Genomic DNA, 21729 nt, shown 5'->3' on the forward strand with positions numbered 1-21729 from the left:
TGATATGTTCATCCTAACCGATGACGGGTATCCTCCTTGACATTTTCCAGGCAAGTCTATCCTTGATATGTTCACTTTAACCGGTGATGGATTTTCTACCCTGTCGAGTTTATCCTTGATATGTTCATCCTAACCGGTGACGGATACTCTCACCCTTGGTCTTCTGCCCAGTAAATGGTAGTTATAAATCCTATTTTCTGCAATTTTCCCCAGCAAAGTTATTCTTACCCAGTAACCGGTAATGAATTCTCTTTCCTGTTGGTCCTTAGCGAGTCATCCTTGATATGTTCATCCCAACCGATGATAAATGGTCTCTCTGTCAGACTTTTATTATCTCCTTACCCAGTAACAGGTAGTAGATAAAAGATTTCTGCTCCTCCTGTGTTAAAATTTTATTTCTCCCCAGTTGAGTTGAGTGCGCATTTCCTTAGTGAAATCGCTTTCCCCTGCATGAGTCGAGTACTTCAGTTTTATCCTGACTTATTCGTGTCCCCTGCAGATGTTGTTATTTCCCCGACTGAGTCTTTCCATTTTGTGTGGAATCCCTCTAGTCCCCCAATAGTTTTAAGTCATAGCCTGGCCTACGCATAACTCCTTTTTATCCCCTCAGAGTCTCTGTCGCCCCCAACAAGTTTTCCTTACGGAATGCATTATACTTCTACGGACTTTCGGTCTCTCTGATTTCTTTTTCTTTGTGGAAATATTTCCCCACAGATCATTAAGTTTTGCATTCACTCATATGCATCATGAGGTCTCTTAGGGACCAAAATTTGTTTCTCTATGTTGTTATTTAAGCCCATTCTACTGAGTCGAGCCGAAGATTTTAACCTTCACCTCCTCAGTTAGAATGTCCTTAAATATGGGCAGCTGTAAGACCCCAATTTTGACCCTAAGATCCCTCATGCAATTTCATCATGAGCATTAGCATTGGGATCATGTCTTGGCATCCTCATTACCCCTTCTTTATTGGGTTTGTTTTGGGAGAGATCACCAAGCACTTTGTGATTATATCATACTTGTATTTTATCATTTCACTAACCAAAATACCAAAAATATGTTTTTGTATTTGTCTAACTCTTTTGTAGGTAGGGCATGATCTCATTGATCTATCAAGTTCACATCTAGGGTTTGAGACCCTCATGAACAAAGATCACAACCAGGAATTGATTCAATAATGGTTATGAACATCATATATTGATCAATTGATCAAGTTTTCTTCAAGAGTTTGAGGGTGATTTGCCTTGGAAACCCTAGTTTGGCTGGGTATCTTGAGTAACTTGTCCAACAAGTTATCTCACCAATTGATCAAATTTCTCAAAGGACACTTCAAATTTCATCATATTATGCATATATGATCTACCATGAGCCAAGAAAGTTAAGATAATTGTAAATTAGCAAGTTGGTTGATGGTGGTTGGCCAGATGAATTCATCTGATCAAAACTGGGTCTCCCTAGACCCTATCTCCTACAATTTTCACCATATGAAAATTATTCCAAGAGAAAACTTACTCTAAATGACATTCCAAACAACTTTCATGTTGGGACTTAGAGATATTTTTGCTTTTAAATAAAGTTGAGCTTTTATCCAATCGTTTCTACTCTTATTTACTTCAGCCAATAGTTTTAAATTTTATTATGATCATTTTGAAATTAAATTTTTAAATCAAAATTAAGTTTTCCTTAAAATATAAAAGCAAGAACTTTTCCAAAGCAAGTAAGAGGAATATCAACCGCGTTTCAGTAAGGAGCAAGTCCTTAAGTGTTAAACATCAGAGGTTCCCCAAGCAGTTAACTCTTTCAGTATTCCTAGATGTCAGTGTTGATTCAGTTCCTCATAGGATTATTTGATTCCTAGTGGAACTCCTTTCTTTATCCCCAGTTGAGTGACGGCGTTTCCTTGTCCCCAACAGAGTTTCGGCCTTCCCCGGCGGAGTTCGTATTTCCTCAGCAGGTGGATCTTCATCAGAGATGCTTGATTTTCCCCAGTAGATTGCATTGGTGTCCCCATCAATCGCTGTATCTTTGCTCCCAGACAGAGTTTCCTCCTGGTTTCTGAGCAGCTTTTGTGCATTTCTCTATAGGGTTGTCTCCCATTTTTATGATGTTGACATAAAATTCCCCACAGATTAGTCGTTCTTTCCTCAGCAGATCTCCTCCATCCTCAGCTAGGGTTGAGCCCTTAGGATGTTGACCTCTCTATTCTCCAGCAGTAGTCTCCATATTTTGTGGATTGACCAAGGATTGTACCGGTGGTTCAATTTCTTTGCGACACCTCTGTATCCTTTGTGATCGTTTTGTCAGCATAATCATCATATATACATATACATATACATTCATACAATTTCATAATTTTCATATCCTGCATCTTCATATTTGATTTGTTTGAGATTCTCATTCTTTGTTATGGCGGTACTTTATCCCCATATCAAATCTGGTGTCTGTCATCCTTCAATTGTAGAGTGTCAGCCTGTTAAGAAGAAAGACTTTAACCTTTCTCTGTTTCCCCACTGAGTTTGTTTCCTCGTGGATGGTTGTTATTTCAGTTTCCTCTCTAGTAGATTTTCTGGACGGAATTACTCCCTTTGAGTTATGTCCTCATTGCGTTGAGTCTTGATTGACTATTTTCTTTCTAGCTCTTACCTAGACAGATATTTTGGTCCCCTAAGAGTTTATTACCCAGTAACTGGTAATATTCTTCTTAGTTTGCAGTTTGTTACTTCTTGCCCAAAACCCTGCAAAAGTACCCTTTGGTCTTCTCTGTAGAGTCCCCTGAAAGTATACCCTTGATATGTTCATCTTAACCGGTGACGAATTACTTTCCTTTCCCCGCAGGAGTATATCCTTGATATGTTCACTTTCACCAGTGACGGATATTCTCTTCTTTGGTTTCCTACCCAAGAAAAAAGGTAGTTGTAATCCCTATTTTGTTCCTCGCAGAGTTAATCCTTAATATGTTCACTTTAACCAGTGATGGATTTTCTCTTCTTTGGTATTCTATCCCGTAACTGATAGATGTAATCCCTATTTTATTTCCCTTTTGAGAGTCTATCCTTGATATGTTCACTTTAACCAGTGACGGATTTTCTCTTTGATTGGTCTTCTACCCAGTAACCGGTAGTTGTAAATCCTACTTTGTCCCCTCGCAGAGTTAATCCTTGATATGTTCATCCTAACCGGTGACGGATTCTCTCTCTGGCGATTTTCTATCCAGTTTTCGATAGATGTAATTCCTCCCTTTTTGGTCAGTTGGTATATCCTTGATATGTTCATCCTAACCGATGACGGGTATCCTCCTTGACATTTTCCAGGCAAGTCTATCCTTGATATGTTCACTTTAACCAATGACGGATTTTCTTCCCTGTCGAGTTTATCCTTGATATGTTCATCCTAACCGGTGACGGATACTCTCACCCTTGGTCTTCTGCCCAGTAAATGGTAGTTATAAATCCTATTTTCTGCAATTTTCCCCAGCAAGGTTATTCTTACCCAGTAACCGGTAATGAATTCTCTTTCTTGTTGGTCCTCAGCGAGTTATCCTTGATATGTTCATCCCAACCGATGATAAATGGTCTCTCTGTCAGACTTTTATTATCTCCTTACCCAGTAACAGGTAGTAGATAATAGATTTCTGCTCCTCCTGTGTTAAAATTTTATTTCTCCCCAGTTGAGTTGAGTGCGCATTTCCTTAGTGAAATCGCTTTCCCCTGCATGAGTCGAGTACTTCAGTTTTATCCTGACTTATTCGTGTCCCCTACAGATGTTGTTATTTCCCCGACTGAGTCTTTCCATTTTGTGTGGAATCCCTCTGGTCCCCCAATAGTTTTAAGTCATAGTCTGGCCTACGCATAACTCCTTTTTATCCCCTCAGAGTCTCTGTCGCCCCCAACAAGTTTTCCTTACGGAATGCATTATACTTCTACAGACTTTCGGTCTCTCTGATTTCTTTTTCTTTGTGGAAATATTTCCCCACAGATCATTAACTTTTGCATTCACTCATATGCATCATGAGGTCTCTTAGGGACCAAAATTTGTTTCTCTATGTTGTTATTTAAGCCCATTCTACTGAGTCGAGCCGAAGATTTTAACCTTTACCTCCTCAGTTAGAATGTCCTTAAATAGGGGCAGCTGTAAGACCCCAATTTTGACCCTAAGATCCCTCATGCAATTTCATCATGAGCATTAGCATTGGGATCATGTCTTGGCATCCTCATTACCCCTTCTTTATTGGGTTTGTTTTGGGAGAGATCACCAAGCACTTTGTGATTATATCATACTTGTATTTTATCATTTCACTAACCAAAATACCAAAAATATGTCTTTGTATTTGTCTAACTCTTTTGTAGGTAGGGCATGATCTCATTGATCTATCAAGTTCACATCTAGGGTTTGAGACCCTCATGAACAAAGATCACAACCAAGAATTGATTCAATAATGGTTATGAACATCATATATTGATCAATTGATCAAGTTTTCTTCAAGAGTTTGAGGGTGATTTGCCTTGGAAACCCTAGTTTGGTTGGGTATCTTGAGTAACTTGTCCAACAAGCTATCTCACCAATTGATCAAATTTCTCAAAGGACACTTCAAATTTCATCATATTATGCATATATGATCTACCATGAGCCAAGAAAGTTAAGAGAATTGTAAATTAGCAAGTTGGTTGATGGTGGTTGGCCAGATGAATTCATCTGATCAAAACTGGGTCTCCCTAGACCCTATCTCCTACAATTTTCACCATATGAAAATTATTCCAAGAGAAAACTTACTCTAAATGACATTCCAAACAACTTTCATGTTGAGACTTAGAGATATTTTTGCTTTTAAAATCATTTTCTATGTTGAAATATTATAGGTCATTTTGTCTAAACCCTAATTTGAAAGTCAACTTCCCAAGGCCATAACTTGCTCAATTTTTATGAGATGAAATATTTACAAGTTGACCAATCAAATCCAATGTTTCTAATTCAACTTTTATGTTTGGAGTGGGAGCTAATTCAACTTTTTTGAGCATATGATATGAGGTAACATTATAGGTCATTTTTTACCTATACCATTGATCAAGTGATTTTTTCCAAACTTCAAAAATGCATAACTTTATCATTTTAAATCCAAATGACATGAAATTGGTGACCATTTTTAAGTTCTTTTAGAGATATACAACTTTGATGAAGACGCCTTTCTCATTTGAAGCTCATATCAAAAGTTAAGCAAGGTGGAATATTGTGATATATGTGTAACACCTCAAAAGTTGCCCTCCTCTTCTTGAGACTAGTTTGACATATTGCATTTCATATTTTAGAGCATTAGGAATTGAATTTTGCATATCATATGGAAATAAGAAGGTCATCCTCCAAAGTCTTTTCAAAAGATGGAGAAGTTACATGATTCAAGCCTGAGGGTCTCTATGAATTGATGATCAACCATCTGAGGGTTTGCACTTCAATTAGGGTTTCCTGATCCTTCAAAGGTCTTGAGCATTATCTTGTTTGCAATTATATATTACCATCATCATGGTTCTATCATCATCCAGGGTTTCATTGTTCATTCTCAAGTTCCTTTGGATTAGGGTTCTGACCTCTGGTCAACCCTAATCAATGTCGTTCTTCCAACTAGGGTTTCTCTGAGAGATGAGGTATTTTATTGGGATGAGGATCACATGCTTGTTATGAGGAGGTTACATGAGCTAGGGTTTCATTTTTGAGCAATTTCCCCAAGTGGTAGAGGCTCAAGCTGATCAGAGCATTTCAAGGTCATCTGAGGACCAAACAAGTCAACTGTGCAGTCAAGTGAGGGCTATGAGGTGGGGAAATGAGTTGAGACACCTCAATCATGTTCAAAAGAGGTCCATTTGTCATTCTAAACATCTATCTTGAAGATTTTGAAGTCATGGCAAAACTTTCCAAAAATGGAAAGTGACCTGTAATTTCAAGTTTCCAAAAATGGCAAGTTTTTGGTCCACATTCAACTTGACTTATCAGCATCAAAGGAGTTTCAAATGGATTTTTGGTGAACATGAAAGTTGAAGATCTTTGTCTCCCCTTTTCAAAAAGTCCTAAATCATGTCCATGTGATGGATGGTTGAGAAGCTATGGCCAAATGATCACAAGGTGTGCATGGAAGTTCAAAGTGGCATAACTTTTGATACAAAATTCCAATTTGGTCCATTCTTTTTGCAAAATACTCCTCATGACCAATACATTTCAAATGAACCATTGCCATGCCTGGGAGAAGCTTGTATGTTCACTATTTCATTCATGTTCATTTTGGAGGGAAATTCCACAATTTGAATTTGGCTTATGGTACAAGCAATTTAACCATTCCATCATGATTATTGGTTAATTTTAAGTGAATTTCAGCCATTGCATGAGCAAGTGCACGTGTGGATTGGCCATGCTAGCTCCATTTGCAATTTTTTCAATTCACTTCAAATCTCACTAATCAAGATTAGCACAAGCCTAATTGGATTTTCAGCATCATTAGTGAACCATATAAAAGCCAAACCCTAACTGTATTTGCACATAACAGAATTTCAGATCTAGAATTTTCCATTTCCCTCCAATTTTTCTCTCACTTTGAATTTCAAATTTCTTCACACAAACCTTCAATCTCTTTGCATATTCATGATCCTTGTGTAATTCTGAGCAAGATTCATCCCTTGGATTGGACAATTGAGCTGGTTTTCAAGCAGATTGAGTGCTTCACCATGGCAATGGATTTCTGAAATTAAGGAAGATTCAAGTTGTTTCAAGTGTTGCTTCTTGTTCAAAGCTTCAAGGCAAGGTTAAGGAAGAAGATCTGGAGCTGTAGAGAGCTTGATCACGCGAATTCAACAAACTGCATTTCAAGTAGGTGAAAATTCGATCCTCACATTTTGCTGTTTTATGTACATGAATGTATAGATCCTGCTTAGCTGAACATGCTGATATGATTAGTTTTGAATTTGGTTGAGAAATGAGTTTGTATGATGAACTTAAAGTTTTGGTGATGAAAATGTTTTTGCTCGATCCGTGCGATTCATGATGATTTAGGATGATTGAATATGATATTCGAGATGTATGTTGAATGTTGATTCGAATGGTATAGATTTCATGTAATTCTGGAAAAATATTGTTGAAGCTCCGCCGGAGACGGCCGGAGAAGATGACCGGCTCCGCCGTCTGGTTCTGTTAGGGTTTAGTCCTTGTGGCATCCACGTATGCGCTTGTGTGTATATTTCATTGGCTATGCTTTGGTTGACTGCGCTGCGTGTGCATTGACCTGATGACTGAGCGTTGCCAACTCAATTAATAAAATCTTGCGTTTTGCTTGTTTAAATGTGGACCGCTGATTGCATTTTCGCGCTTGATCTGATGGCTAGGAATAATTCTGATTTAATTTCAAATACTATTTTCCCTCCATTTCTTTTATTATTTCATTTTATTTGTTTATCTTTGAAAATTCATAAAAAAATAGAAAAATGATCCAAATTGAGTCCAATTTTTTTTCACAATCTTGTTTTGATGTCTAGTTTTTTATAGGATTAATTTCATGATTTGTTTGTTTCTGGAATTTTTATTTTGGAATTTTTGAATCCATGTTGTGCTTAATTGATATGTTATATTCAATGCCATGTGAAATGCTATGTGTTGATCCAATTGATCTGAATTTTCATATGCTTGATCTTCACATGTGATATGAATTTTTGAGCCTTGGTTTGGAATTTTTATCATTGGCTATCACTGTTTTTGACACATGAAGATGTAATGTGACAATTTGTGTCACATTTTTGGTTTTGCATTTGTGCATTTTTGTTCACCTATCATTTGAACTCTTCTGGATTTGATATTTTGCACATTGCTTATTCATGACATGAGAAACTTACATAAAATATTTCAAGGCTATTGCATGCTTTTCTGTTTTGATTTGGATTTTCTAATTTGGATGTCCATTTTGTGCTCATTTGCTTGCCTTTGCTTTACATGGATCATTTGAGCTACTTGCCTTGTGAATTGATGTTGGTCCTTTTGAGGACATTTTCTTAATTGTTTGAATGTGAAAGATTGAGTTCTATTTTGATCATTTGATTTGGTTTTGAACTTGGTCTTTGTACTAGTGTTTTGTACATGAACTAACCTTGTCTTGTGTTTCAGGTTTGGACACTTAGCATTAATGGTTGAGTTGCTCACCTTTTGAGATGCAAATTGGATTGTGTTCTAACTTCTTTGTGTTTTGTAGGGATTTAAGTTTATGTGTTGAGCTCATTGCTTCATATGAGTCCTTGAGCATTGCTCATTGAATTGTGTAACAGTTGGACTGTTTGTCTGTTTGTTTTCTGATTGGTTGTCTGAGATATTAACTGGTTAGCTTTTGTATAGGTACATTAGTTGCTTGCTTTTAGCTCTTGCTTGAGCTTTGGATTATGGTTAACACACCACTTAGGTAGCTACGTTCTTACTCCATGTAGTCTGGAAGTCCTGTCACCTTTTTGGCAGGCATTTTGCTGGCAAGTCCTCCTTAAGAGGCTCTGTTTGTGTTTGTTTATATTTGTGCCAAAGACCTCCAAGATGAGGCATGTGATACTTGATAAGTCCTCCTAAGTGAAGAGGCAATTGACGGATAAAAGGGATTAGTAGCTAATCCCCCGTTATTCAGTGAGTCGTTCATTATGCTCGCACTACGTGCTGATGCTTCTGAACATGAACCCAAGATCTTTGTCCAGAGTCTGTCAAGTGGAATAGGGTCCCTCTTTCTGGATCCCCACGCTTTCTTTGTCATGAGCTCACCCTGGCCAGGGTTAAGAGCTATGAGGTCTCATCCTCATTACCATTTGATCTGCTCACCCTAACTCTCAATGTTAGTGGTTAAGAGCCACAGATTACCCATTACAGTTTGGCTTGTTTGTCGAGGTTGACATGACCCCTCTTGACTAAAGCCTACCCATTGTTTGGGCCACTTGTATGAATATAGTGTGTGATGTTTGTTCACTTGTGTTGATGTTTATTTGCTGTTTGAGTTGAATCGCTTCCAGAGCGAGTTAAGTTCTTGTTAGAGACCTCAACCTAGGGATATTGTTGATTGCATGACAACTATTAGGCTCGAGTCTGATTCTCCCTATTAGTTTGTTGTCTCCTTTCCCCTGTTAAGGGGAACTACGTCGCCCTGATTCTCATACCAGATGAGATACGTAGGCAGGAGGTTGCAAGCAATCTCTCCGGGCACCCTTTTTCTTTTTTGCTGTGTTGTCTTGTGTGTGTTCACCCTCTTCTTTATTTTGGTGTGAGTACTTGTTCGTCCAGCGTGGGCGTGTGTGGTATGTTTATACCTTATGGGGTTTATCTTTGAGGTTCACTTGGGGTTCATTTGTGACGGTTGTCATTCACTTGGGGTTCATTTGTGACAATTGTCACTCACTTGGGGTTCATTTGTGACGGTTGTCACTCATTTGGGGTCATTCTGATAACATTTTTCTTTGGTGTTCGTTGGTTAGCGGTTGTTATTGTTTGGAGTCGGATATAAGTCCATGTATTGGCATTCTGTTTCCTTTTGTTTTGTTATTGTTTGGAGTCGGATGTAAGTCCATGTATTGGCATTCTGTTTTCTTTTGTTTGTTGTTGTTAGGAGTCGGATATAAGTCCATGTATTGGCATTCTGTTTCCTTTTGAGTGTTTCTTTTGACGTCTCAACGTCTCTTTTTGATGTTTTGTTTCGGCGTGCGTTAGCCGAGCTACGAGTGCTCTGGTTCTTCTCTGGATAGAGAAGATACGTAGGCATAGGACGCGATGTCTTAGCGAGCACGTCTCCCTTTTCCCCGAACTACGTTGACTCTGATGTTTGTTTCTGACAAACTACGTAGGCCCAGGATGCGACATCCTGCCGAGTCCACTTCCTCCATCTTCTTTCACATGTTTTATTATTCCAGTTTGTGCAATTTCTTTGAGCAATTTTAGTAGCAACCTTTCTCTATTCTTTGAACTATCTTTTGAGCGTGGATCCCGTCGAGTACGGCGGACGTGAAGGGTGCTAATACCTTCCCCTTGCGTAACCGACTCCCGTACCTTGCAATCTCTGGTCGTAAGACCGTTCCTTTCCCTTTCTTAGGTTAGTCCTGCGCTTCCTTTCCGTCATAGGATGAATAGCGTCGATGGCGGCTCTGTAAACCTTTTTTTTTCCGCCGGTTGTTTTTCGCATTGCGACAGCTGGCGACTCTGCTGGGGACTAAGGTTGACCTCTTGCTGGTCCATTTTCCCTAAGCGAGTCAATCCTAGCGCTCTCTAGCGTAGTTTTTAGGGTAGTTTTGGGTTGCTTTATTTATTGCATTTGTGATTATTATACTGTGATTGTATATATTTGCATATATGTTTGCATGCATCATATTATCACTGTGTTGGACTCTGGACAGGTGTGGTTCTTATGATTTGGGGTGGGTGTTCTGAGTGGGGCTAAAACCCAAAGCCCGAGTATACACCTAGGATTAGCATGGTCTCACGTCTCCTCACATGTTTGATCAGCATGTTGTTGCGACGTGACATACCAAAGCCGGACGAGGTTCTTTTGAGAGGGCTCTTCCTGGTGGAGTCTCCACTATGGTTGAGTTATCTCTTTTGAGTTGTTGACTTCGGTGACCGTTCTTTCCCGGATCTTTGGTTGAGATGATCTTATGAGAGCTGCACGGCACACCCGAAAGGGCAAACCCGTTGAGTATCTTGTCCAATTGTCGAGACCATTATCCGCCTTAGGATGACCTTATTAGAAGTCACCTGTGAGGGGAGGGGTTTGATTCTTACAGATACAGGTTCTGTTGGTGACTCTTTGATGGTGACTTTGGTTCGGTTTGTGATCTGAGTTCTGTCTATAAGCCGGATTTATGGATATTTATTTCTGACACGCCAGAGTTCTGTCCGTGGTATTTATCAGCGGGTTCCGTTTATTTCGGATCCCCGGGTTGAATCTAAGGGTTACTTGTTCAGATGATCTGGTTGATATCCGTTCAGTGACTTTCTTGTGATGATGGTGATGTATCCTCCGTTCCGTTTATTTCGGAACTCTCGAGTTGGATTTGTGGTTACTCGGTCTCTCAGATGGTTGTGATCAGTTCTAAGACCGGAATCCAGTACAGTTGGTGTTTAGACAACTTGGAGGATGGCACAGTGACTTGCATTCATGCATCTGCATCATTCCCATTTTGCATTTATCCACATCTAACTCATGTTTATCCATATGCAGGGTACATTCTTGATTGAGATTCTAGTTGAGAGACATCCTTGTTCCAGATATGAGGACCGGTTTGAAAGATGATGTTGTCTACAGTTTCTTTGACCCAAAGATTGGCGTGTTGAAGGGTATGATAGCATTGATTACGTTTTAGTTCTTGTGTATTATTTTATTCTAATCGTTGGAAATTTGTATCTGCTGATTCACTTGTGTTTGAGCCGTTTTATCCGATTTTGGAGAAACCTTTTTCTTAATGCAAATCCTCTTGTCCTTCAAGAGGCATACTGTGCTTGAGGACAAGCAAGAATCTAGTTGGGGAGAGTTGTTAGATACCCAAAAGTGCTTATTTGAGCTATCAAATATGGGCATCTTTCACTCCATTTCCTTGCTAAAGTGTTCGAAACCACCTTTGTTTTAGATGAATTGCAATACAATGATAAACGATCTTGGTACCTTTGATTTGTGTGTTATTGTGCAGGAATAGGGCATGAAATAATAGAAAATGAAGCCACAAGAAAGTTGGCAAAGGGACCAAAAAAGGGATGCATTCATCAGCTAGCTCGCTAGGCGAGGGCTGTGGCAAAGAGCTCGCTAGGCGAGCACCTAGCGAGAACCCAGCGAAGAGCTCCAATATTTTACAGTAGCAAACATCAGCAAACTCGCTAGGCGAGCAGCCAGCGAAGGGTGTAGCGAACACGTCCAGACTTGGTCAAAAGCGCAGCCAGCACTCACTCGCTAGGCGAGCCATTAGCGAGCTCCCAGCGAGCAATTACAGTAGCAAAACCTCCTAAGCTCGCTGGAGCGAAGGGTGAAGCGTGTGCTTCGCCTAGCGAAGGATTTGTTCGCCTAGCGAACATGCCAATCTGGCAAAGGATATTTCTTTGGGCGCAGGTGCCTCATTTTGGGGCTCGCTAGGCGAGCCATTCTGCTCGCCTAGCGAGCATGACAACTCAGTAGCAGCACTATAAGTAGCAAGGGCTACTTTTTGGAGCCATACTTTTACACCTCCATACTTTTGTACTTTTTAGATATTTTCCAGCATTGCTCTAGAGATCTTTTGTGACCTAGAAATCATTTCTCTTCATCTCTTAACAATCTTTCACAAAAAGAAGGTGGATTCCCATCCAATCTCGATTATTCGACTCGGATGTTGATCAACCTTCTTCCGAAACTTGTTGACCAAGCTACCATGAAAATGAGTAGCTAAGTTCTTCATTTTGTCAAGGTTAGATGTAGATGATCATTAGCATTGTGTGTAAATGGGATGATCTTCATTTGTAAACTCTTTAATGGTGAATATATGGTGAAAACTTTGTTTTATTGAAAACTCTTTGTGTTGGTTTATGATCGAGAGATGTTTACCAACTCTTTACCTAGGTTTTCATCCAATCTTGTTTGTTAGCTAGAGATAGTAATGAATGATTTTGTTCACCATAAGGTTGAACCAAAAAGTTGTCATTTTGATAGATTGTGTTAGAGATAAACAATGGATCAAAATGGGAAAACTCACAATGTGTGTTAGAGATAAACACATTGGGAGGACTTTGTGAAATAGTTTATCATCTAAAGGAGTTTATAAGTTTTGTTGATCGAACATATACATGCAAAGTGATCGTCGAACCCTAACTTTGGCAATATTTCTCAAATATTAAAACCAAATCTTTTACCGCATTTTATCACACTTTTATGCAAGATACAGTGACTAAAACCAAAAACCCCCTTGTTACTACGAGTTAAGAATTGAAACAACTGTCGAAAGGCGACGATATCTCACAATCCCTGTGGAGACGATAACAAAAACCCGACACTGAAAATTACAATCAACAAAATGGCGCCGTTGCCGGGGATTGTGAATTGATATTGCGAGCATCGCAATAGTTGCTTAATTTTTAGCTTTCGAATTTTTGACTTGTGCTTGTAATTTGTTTGGTTTAGTGTGCAGCTTTCATTTTATGCGAGGGCAGATTCCTGTGGACGAACTTCTTTTTGATCCCGAGATCGAAAGAACCGCAAGGAGGCTGAATAGCAGAACGAGACGAAGGAGGCAACAAGCTAGACAACAACAAGAACAAGTAGAAAGTTCTTCTACCACACATCCACACCCGTTCATACCTATCATGGAACCACCACCACCGCCCATTTCCACTTCATGTGTAAACAGTCCAAGGAATACTGCTCAGTTTGCCAACCACACGGGAAGGCAAGCCGAGATGAAAACGGGAACTCTTAATTTACTATATGGAAGTCCATTCACCGGAATGGACCATGAAGATCCCTTTGCTTTTCTCACCAAATTTTACGAGATAGCATTGGCGGCCGGAGTTGATCAAGCTCAAGAGCTACCATTGTTCAGAAGATTATTTCCCCACGCTTTGCTCGGCAAAGCAAAAGATTGGTACTTAGATCAAACACCAGCCCTCATGACAGACTGGAACGTGTTGGAAGAGAAGTTCATCGAAAGATTTTTCTCCCACAACCGGTTCATGGAATCCAAGACGGCCATCTCAGTGTTTTCACAAGGAACCAACGAATCATTAAATGAGGCGTGGGAAAGATTCAAATCCATGCTTCGGAAGTGTAAAGGGCATGGATTTGATGAATTGACTCAAATCCATATTTTTAAAAATGGACTTCAACCAAATTGCAAGACTTTGTTGGATGCTACCTCGGGTGGTTCTTTATTGTCTAAAAACGCCGAAGAAGCTACAGATATCATAAATCAAATGGCTCTAAATGATCTTCAAAGTCAAAGTAGAGGCAACTCTTTGAAGAAGTCGGGAGTGCTTGAACTTGGAACGAATGATGCCATTCTTGCCCAAAACAAACTCATTTCACAACAAGTGGAACTCTTAACGCAGCAAATAAAAGAGTTGAGAGAACCTTCAAAAGCTAAACAAATAGCTTATTGTGAGCTTTGCAAAGGTGAGCATGACACCGGATTTTGTCCACCTCCCGGGTTCGAAGAAGTAAACTACATGGCAAACCAACGAGACTACCAACCGAGACAACAACAACAACAACCTTATCAACCACATCCTCAAAATCAACAACAACACTTCCAAGGGAATCAAGGGTTCCAACCTAGGAGTAATTATTACCATAACCCAGGTTATGGGGGTGGTTCTTCTAGCCGTCAAAACCCTCCCCAAAATCCTTATCAACCTCAACAACCGCCGGTCGTAACTTCAAAATTAGAAGAGACATTGACACAATTTATGCAAATGTCAATGGCTAATCAAAAGAGCAACGATGCGGCAATCAAAAATCTCGAGACTCAAGTTGGACAACTTGCTAAGCAACTAGCGGAACAACAACCCGGTCCATCCTTTTCGGCGAACACGCAAACAAATCCTAAGGAGCATTGTAAAGCGATCACGACGAGAAGTGGGAGGGAGTTGATTAGTGAGAATAAAAAAAGAGATGAGAGTGAACAAAGAGAGGAAAAGAGGAAAAATGAGGAGGAAATATTGGAGGATAATATTGATGGTGAAGTGGGGGAGTGGAGTGAGGAGGAAGTTGAAAAGAACGAAAAGAATGGTGAAGTTGAAAAGAAAGAAAGTGTGGAAATTGAGAAAAATAAGAGTGATGAAGTAATGTGGAGGAAGTGAAAAAGAAAAGAGCAAGAAGTTCTAGAGTTGCTAAAGGAAAGGAGGTAGTGAGCGCTACTCCAATCCAAAACCTTCCTTATCCACATGCTCCATCCAAAAGGGAGAATGAACGGCATTACGCCCGGTTCATGGATATTTTTAAACAACTGCAAATCAACATTCTGTTTGCCGAAGCCTTGGAGCAAATGCCCAAGTATGCCAAATTCATGAAGGACATACTTACAAAAAAGCAGAGGTATACGGAACCGGAGACCATTGTCCTAGATGCGAGCTGTAGTGCAATTATTCAAAGGACGCTTCCGAAAAAAGAGGTTGATCCAGGACGAGTTACTTTGCCGGTTAAAATTGGTGATATCTATGTCGGAAAAGGACTAATTGATTTGGGGTCAAACATTAATCTTATACCATTGTCTATTATAAAGAGGTTTGGCAACATTGAAATTAAGTCCATCCGGATGACTTTGCAATTGGCCGATAAGTCGACTACCCATCCTCATGGCGTAGCCCAAGATGTTTTAGTTAAAGTCGACAAATTCTTTTTCCCGGTCGATTTTATTGTTATTGATATGGAAGAGGATGATGATGCTCCGCTCATTCTGGGTCGACCGTTCATGAAAACCGCGCGCATGATGATAGACGTTGACGATGGTTTGATGAAGGTGAGAGTCCAAAATGAAGAAGTTACTTTCGATCTATTCGAAGCAATGAAGCATTCAAAAGATAGAAGTGATAGCTTTCGCATCGATGTGATCGAATAGGCAATTTTGGAGGTTTCTAAGCATATTCATGAGATATCTCCTATGGAGTTAGCTCTTGATGACTCATTTGAAGTTTTCACAGTTGAAGAAGAGCAAGCTCTTGATGAATGCTTAAGGGAACTTGATGGTTTAAACGAACTACAATCGTGGGAAGTTGAGGAGGAAGACTTGAAGAAGGAGGTTAATGACGAAAAAGCGCCTATTGAATTGAAAATGTTACCTTCTACTTTGAAGTATGTATTCCTAGATGAGACCGAAGTAAAGCCGGTCATCATAAGCAACCTTTTGTCAAATGATGAAGAAGCCCGTTTGATCAATTTGCTGAAAAAAAATCAAGAAGCCATGGGTTGGACTCTTTCCGATCTCAAAGGAATTAGTCCTTCCTATTGCATGCACAAGATCTTAATGGAAGAGGATTTTAAGCCGGTAGCTCAACCACAACGCCGCTTAAATCCTACTATGAAGGAGGTTGTTAGAAAGGAAGTTGTCAAGTTGTTGGATGCGAGAATGATTTACCCGATTTCGGATAGTCCATGGGTTAGTCCTGTGCATGTGGTTCTGAAGAAAGGTGGAATTACCGTGATCCGAAATGACAAAGATGAGTTGATCCCTACTAAAGTTGCAACGGGGTGGCGAATGTGTATCGATTATAGGCGGTTGAATACCGCAACTCGAAAAGATCATTTTCCACTCCCATTCATGGATCAAATGCTCGAAAGACTCTCGGGGCAACAATACTATTGTTTCTTGGATGGCTATTCCGGGTATAACCAAATTGCGGTTGACCCGGCCGATCATGAAAAGACGGCTTTCACATGTCCGTTTGGAGTTTTCGCATACCGAAAAATTCCCTTTGGGTTGTGCAATGCACCGGCGACTTTCCAAAGATGTGCGCAAGCTATTTTTGCCGACCTTATTGAGAAAACAATGGAAGTCTTCATGGATGACTTCTCGGTATTTGGTGGTTCCTTTAGTTTATGCTTGGCAAACTTGAAAACGGTGCTTGAAAGATGTGTGAAGACCAATCTTGTGCTTAATTGGGAGAAGTGCCACTTCATGGTGACCGAGGGGATAGTGCTTGGCCATAAAGTCTCTTCAAGAGGGCTTGAAGTTGATCGTGCTAAGGTTGAAGTGATTGAAAAGTTACCTCCTCCGGTGAATGTGAAGGGAATCCGAAGCTTTTTGGGGCACGTCGGGTTCTATCGGCGCTTTATCAAAGACTTCTCAAAGGTAGCTAAGCCTTTGAGTAATTTGCTAGCTAAGGACCAGGTATTTCTCTTAACCGATGAATGTTTGCAAGCTTTTGAGACTTTGAAAGAAAAATTGGTTACTGCTCCAATTATAGTCGCTCCAAATTGGAATTTAAATTTTGAGCTAATGTGTGATGCGAGCGACTATGCAATCGGAGCGGTATTAGGCCAAAGAAAAGAGAAAAAATTTCATGCGATACATTACGCAAGTAAAGTTCTTAATGAGACTCAAATTAACTATGCCACCACTGAAAAAGAATTACTTGCGATAGTGTATGCGCTTGAAAAGTTTAGGTCTTATCTTATAGGGTCTAAAGTCGTAGTGTATACCGACCACTCGGCGATTAAATATTTGCTCACCAAACCGGATTCGAAGCAAAGGCTCATCCGTTGGATCCTCTTGTTGCAAGAATTTGATGTTGAAATCAAAGACAAGAAAGGATCGGAAAATTTGGTGGCAGATCATTTATCTCGCTTAGTTAATGTGGAGGTTACCGCTTCAGAGAAGGAAATCCAGGAAGAGTTTCCTGATGAAAAACTTTTCAAAATTCAAGTTAGGCCGTGGTTTGCAGACTTTGCGAACCACAAGGCTAGTGGTTTTGTGCCTCCCGACCTAACTTCGAACCAAAAAAGGAAGTTTCTTTCGGATGCCAAGTATTACGTATGGGATGACCCGTACTTGTTTAAGTTGGGTAGTGATAACCTTTTAAGGAGATGCGTTACTGGCGATGAAGCGCAGAGCATCCTTTGGCATTGTCACAACTCGCCTTACGGCGGACACTATAATGGGGTGAGAACGGCCACTAAAATCCTTCAGTCAGGATTTTATTGGCCCACTATTTTCAAAGACGCACATACCCATGCGCAAAGTTGTGATAGTTGCCAGAGAAGCGGTGGGATTGGTAAGAGAGACGAGATGCCTCTCCAAAACATCCAAGAGGTTGAAGTATTTGATTGTTGGGGCATCGATTTTGTAGGACCATTCCCACCCTCTTATGGTAACGAGTATATGCTTGTCGCAGTTGATTACGTTTCTAAGTGGGTTGAGGCGATTGCCTCACCTCGGGCGGATGCGAAAACGGTAATAAATTTTTTGAAGAAAAACATATTTTCCCGTTTCGGAACCCCCCGAGTGTTGATAAGTGACGGAGGGTCACACTTTTGTAATGCACCGTTGGAAAGCATTTTAAAACATTACGGTGTATCACACAGAGTGGCAACTCCGTATCACCCACAGGCTAATGTGTAATACCCCAAAATTTACCCTTCATTTTTCCTGGAAGCATACGCTTTACACCTCATGCATGCATTCATTTTTAGGTCATTTAACATTAGATACATTGCATTTCATCATGTCAATCAGAATTAGATCCAAGAAACTTTATTTAAAAATAAATAAATAAATAAATAAATAAATAAATAATAATAATAATAATAAATAAATAAATAAAATATAACAAAAAAATTTGGACTTGGGTCTCTCTCATTTGAGCCCACAAAGCCATGAAATTCAGTCTATAAATACCAAGGCTTCACTTGAGAAAAAGGGAGAGAAGAAAAATACTCTGGGGTTTCCTTGAAACAAAACCCTGGACAAAACCTGGAGAGAAACCTGACAGAGAACTCAGAGCAGCCTCCAAACCCTGAAGGGAACTCAACTGCACAGAATCACCTCTGCCTCACATAAACCCTAAAGATTGTTTTGTAAACCTCACGGGTGCCACTCAATTTCAATCAAGCTCTCCAATCAGGTTTGCCCTTATTCCCATTACCTTTATGCTCTTAATTTGGAATGCTCTAAATGTATGAGGAATTATGGGTGAATTTAATACCCTTTTGATGCATGTGTTTGACAAGAGGTTTAGGCCTCCTACCCTTGATTGCTTTTTGTGAGCTTTTTGTGAATTTTGATGGAATTATTCATGTGGTTACATTTTGATTTAGGGGCAACTCTGGGTTACCCTATTTTGTTTCTCTAACCTGTCTTTGTGTTGCCATGGCATTGTTTTCCCTGGATTTCACCTTGTTTGTCTAACCTTTCTGTTGAGTTTTCGTGAGGGCTCACATACTCTTGCAGGGATACCATCCGGAGGTTTATCCTGATTAATCGTATTGACTGATTTTCTTTGATGGTCTAGCTGGAGAGATCTCATGGTTGCTAATCCTGTAATTGCTGTAACTTCGGATCTTTATCCGTGTGGTAATTTTTTCCTTTTCTCGTACTTTATCGCTTTCTTAGCTGGAAGACCTCGATAGGAGGCAATGTTTGAGCCCCTTGGTGGCATTTTACTTTGAGATACATGTTTTGTGTTTTGTATTCATATCCCCACATGTAGCGCGGTTCCTTCGTCAAGGACTGCCTGTTTGCCCTCGAGCATCCCAAACCCTAAAACCCAAAGCAACACGTTTACTCCTTCTACTACAGGCGAGTAAGTCTCCAAAGGTCGAGCATCCAGTAGATTGCGTAGTGACGTCGTTCGTCCAAAACCCAATCCACAACCCCGTAGTTAGCCGAACTACGGCTTGCTCTGATTCTCATTCCAGATGAGATACGTAGGCATAAGACGCGATGTCTTAGCGAGCACACATCCCCCAACCCATAGGTCAGCCGAGCTACGAAGACTCTGATTCTCATATTCAGATGAGATACGTATGCAGTGGATGCGACATCCGCGCGAGTCATTTCTCTTAACCTTTTTTTAGTAAATAAACACATTAGGTAAACCCACACCCTTTAGACAAAAACCACAAAAGTGGATCCCGTAGAGTACTACGGATGCGTAGGGGTGCTAATACCTTCCCTTCGCATAACCGACTCCCGAAGCCAAGATTTGGTTGCGAGACCCCGTCTTGTCCTTTCCTTTTTCAGGTTTACTTCGAGCGTTTCCTTTCCCTCCTTTGGGATGAATAACGCACGGTGGCGACTCTTCTGTCTTTTTCTTTCGCCGGTTGTTTTTTCGCGCACTGTATTTTTCAGGTTGCGACAGCTGGCGACTCTGCTGGGGACGTTAAGAAGTTGACCTCTTGCTGGTCCATCTTCCCTAAGCGAGTCCCTCCTAGCTTGTGTGATTTCTTGTTTATTGGGTGTTCATGCTTTTGTACATTTATTTGCTTACCTGCTTGCATGCATCTGTTGTATCTGTTGGATCTGTTTATTTGTTTGTTGGGATGGGGTGTTCTATGAGAGATAAGCCCATTATCCAGGCTTGAGTGTACACACAGGTTTTAGAGTGGATAATCATGAGGCTTGCGTGGCGTGTTGCTACGTTAAGTCGTTCGTGAAGAACCACACCCAGACGAGGTTTCTTTTGGATATATTATGTCCTACGGGTGTTCCGTAACGGCAGGATGTTCCTCTAGAAATCGTCGACTCTGGTGACCATTTCCCGAGAACTCAGTCGAAGTCTCTCCTCCGAGACGTGATTATGTTAGCTCTGGTGGGTGCATTCTCGCTGCTCAATCCGAGGATCCCGAGACTGGGACTTGCTATTAGGATGTCCTGTTGAGGGGAGTCAATGGAGGTCTTTTGTCCCGTAATAATACCAAACCTTCAGTGGTAAACGTATTATTCGCGACTGAAGGGCTGAAGCTGACGAACTTCTGTTCTTAGAACCTACCAGTGAGGGGCGGGCTAAATTCAGGAAACCTTAACCTCCAACCAACCCGGTTTTCTGGAGCAGAGCTTTGATCTCGTATTATATTACTCAGTGGGTTTCTCTTCAGACAGTGCAACCTGACAGATGTTCAAGTGGATACAGCAGTCCTGATTCCCATGTCACTGCATCGCATTCACATCATTCATCACATCATTTCGCATTCATATCATTTAACACATGTTTATCTATTCTCAGGGGTTTATATCTTCTTCTTGATCCTAGTCGGGGTTTTCTTCTTAAACTGTTTATCAAATGTGAGACTGGAACCAAGGGGATAGAATGCCTTTTGGAATTGATAAACATGTCTTTGCATTTGCATATCCATAGCATGTCTTGCATAACAGGTACCGCCACAGTGTTCTCAGTTTGTTTGGTGTTCCATCAGCAGGATAGCTGACCCAGGCATTCACCGGTACGGTACCCGCAGAAACCAACAGAGAGTAATGGAAAGCCTACAGGCAGAGTTCGCCGAGATGAAGATCCGCATGAACCAATTCATGGATGTGGTTCAAGGGGTGGCTCAGGGACAACAAGAGCTCAGGCAGATGATGCAGAGGAATCCCGCCACTACTCAACCAGAGACATTGGATGATCCTCCAGCTGGAGAGGCTAATGGTCCCAATGGACCGGGGCCTATCCCGATCCCACATGTCAACCTTGATCAACAGCTCGTCCATGATGATCAGGCCGATCAATTCCCCCTACTTCAGGAAGACTTTGGCATGGGCCATGGCATGGACCCCATGTTTAGAAGATTAGAGGAGAGGCTGAAAGCTGTGGAAGGACAGAATCCTCTGGGAGTAGATGTTGCTGACTTGGGGCTGGTCCCAGGTGTGAGAGTGCCACCGAAATTCAAAGTCCCGGTCTTTGACAAATACAATGGCAGCTTTTGCCCCAAAACTCACGTGCAAGCCTATTTCCGTAAAATGGTTGCATACTCTGATGACGAGAAGCTACTTATGTACTTCTTCCAGGATAGCCTAGCTGGGGCATCCTTGGAATGGTATATGAGGCTGGACAGAGCCCACATTCGTTGCTGGAGGGATTTGGCAGAGGCTTTCGTGAAGCAGTATCAGTATAATGCAGACATGGCTCCTGACAGAACTCAACTTCAGAATCTGTCTCTTAAAAGCAATGAGTGCTTCAGGGAATACGCTCAACGCTGGAGGGATACAGCTTCCCGTGTTCAGCCTCCTATGTTGGAAAAGGAAATGGCTAACATGTTCATGAATACGCTGCCTGGACCTTATCTGGAGCGTCTGGTGG

This window comes from Lathyrus oleraceus, chromosome 3 (genome assembly GCF_024323335.1).
Source record: "Lathyrus oleraceus cultivar Zhongwan6 chromosome 3, CAAS_Psat_ZW6_1.0, whole genome shotgun sequence".
Lineage (NCBI taxonomy): Eukaryota > Viridiplantae > Streptophyta > Magnoliopsida > Fabales > Fabaceae > Lathyrus > Lathyrus oleraceus.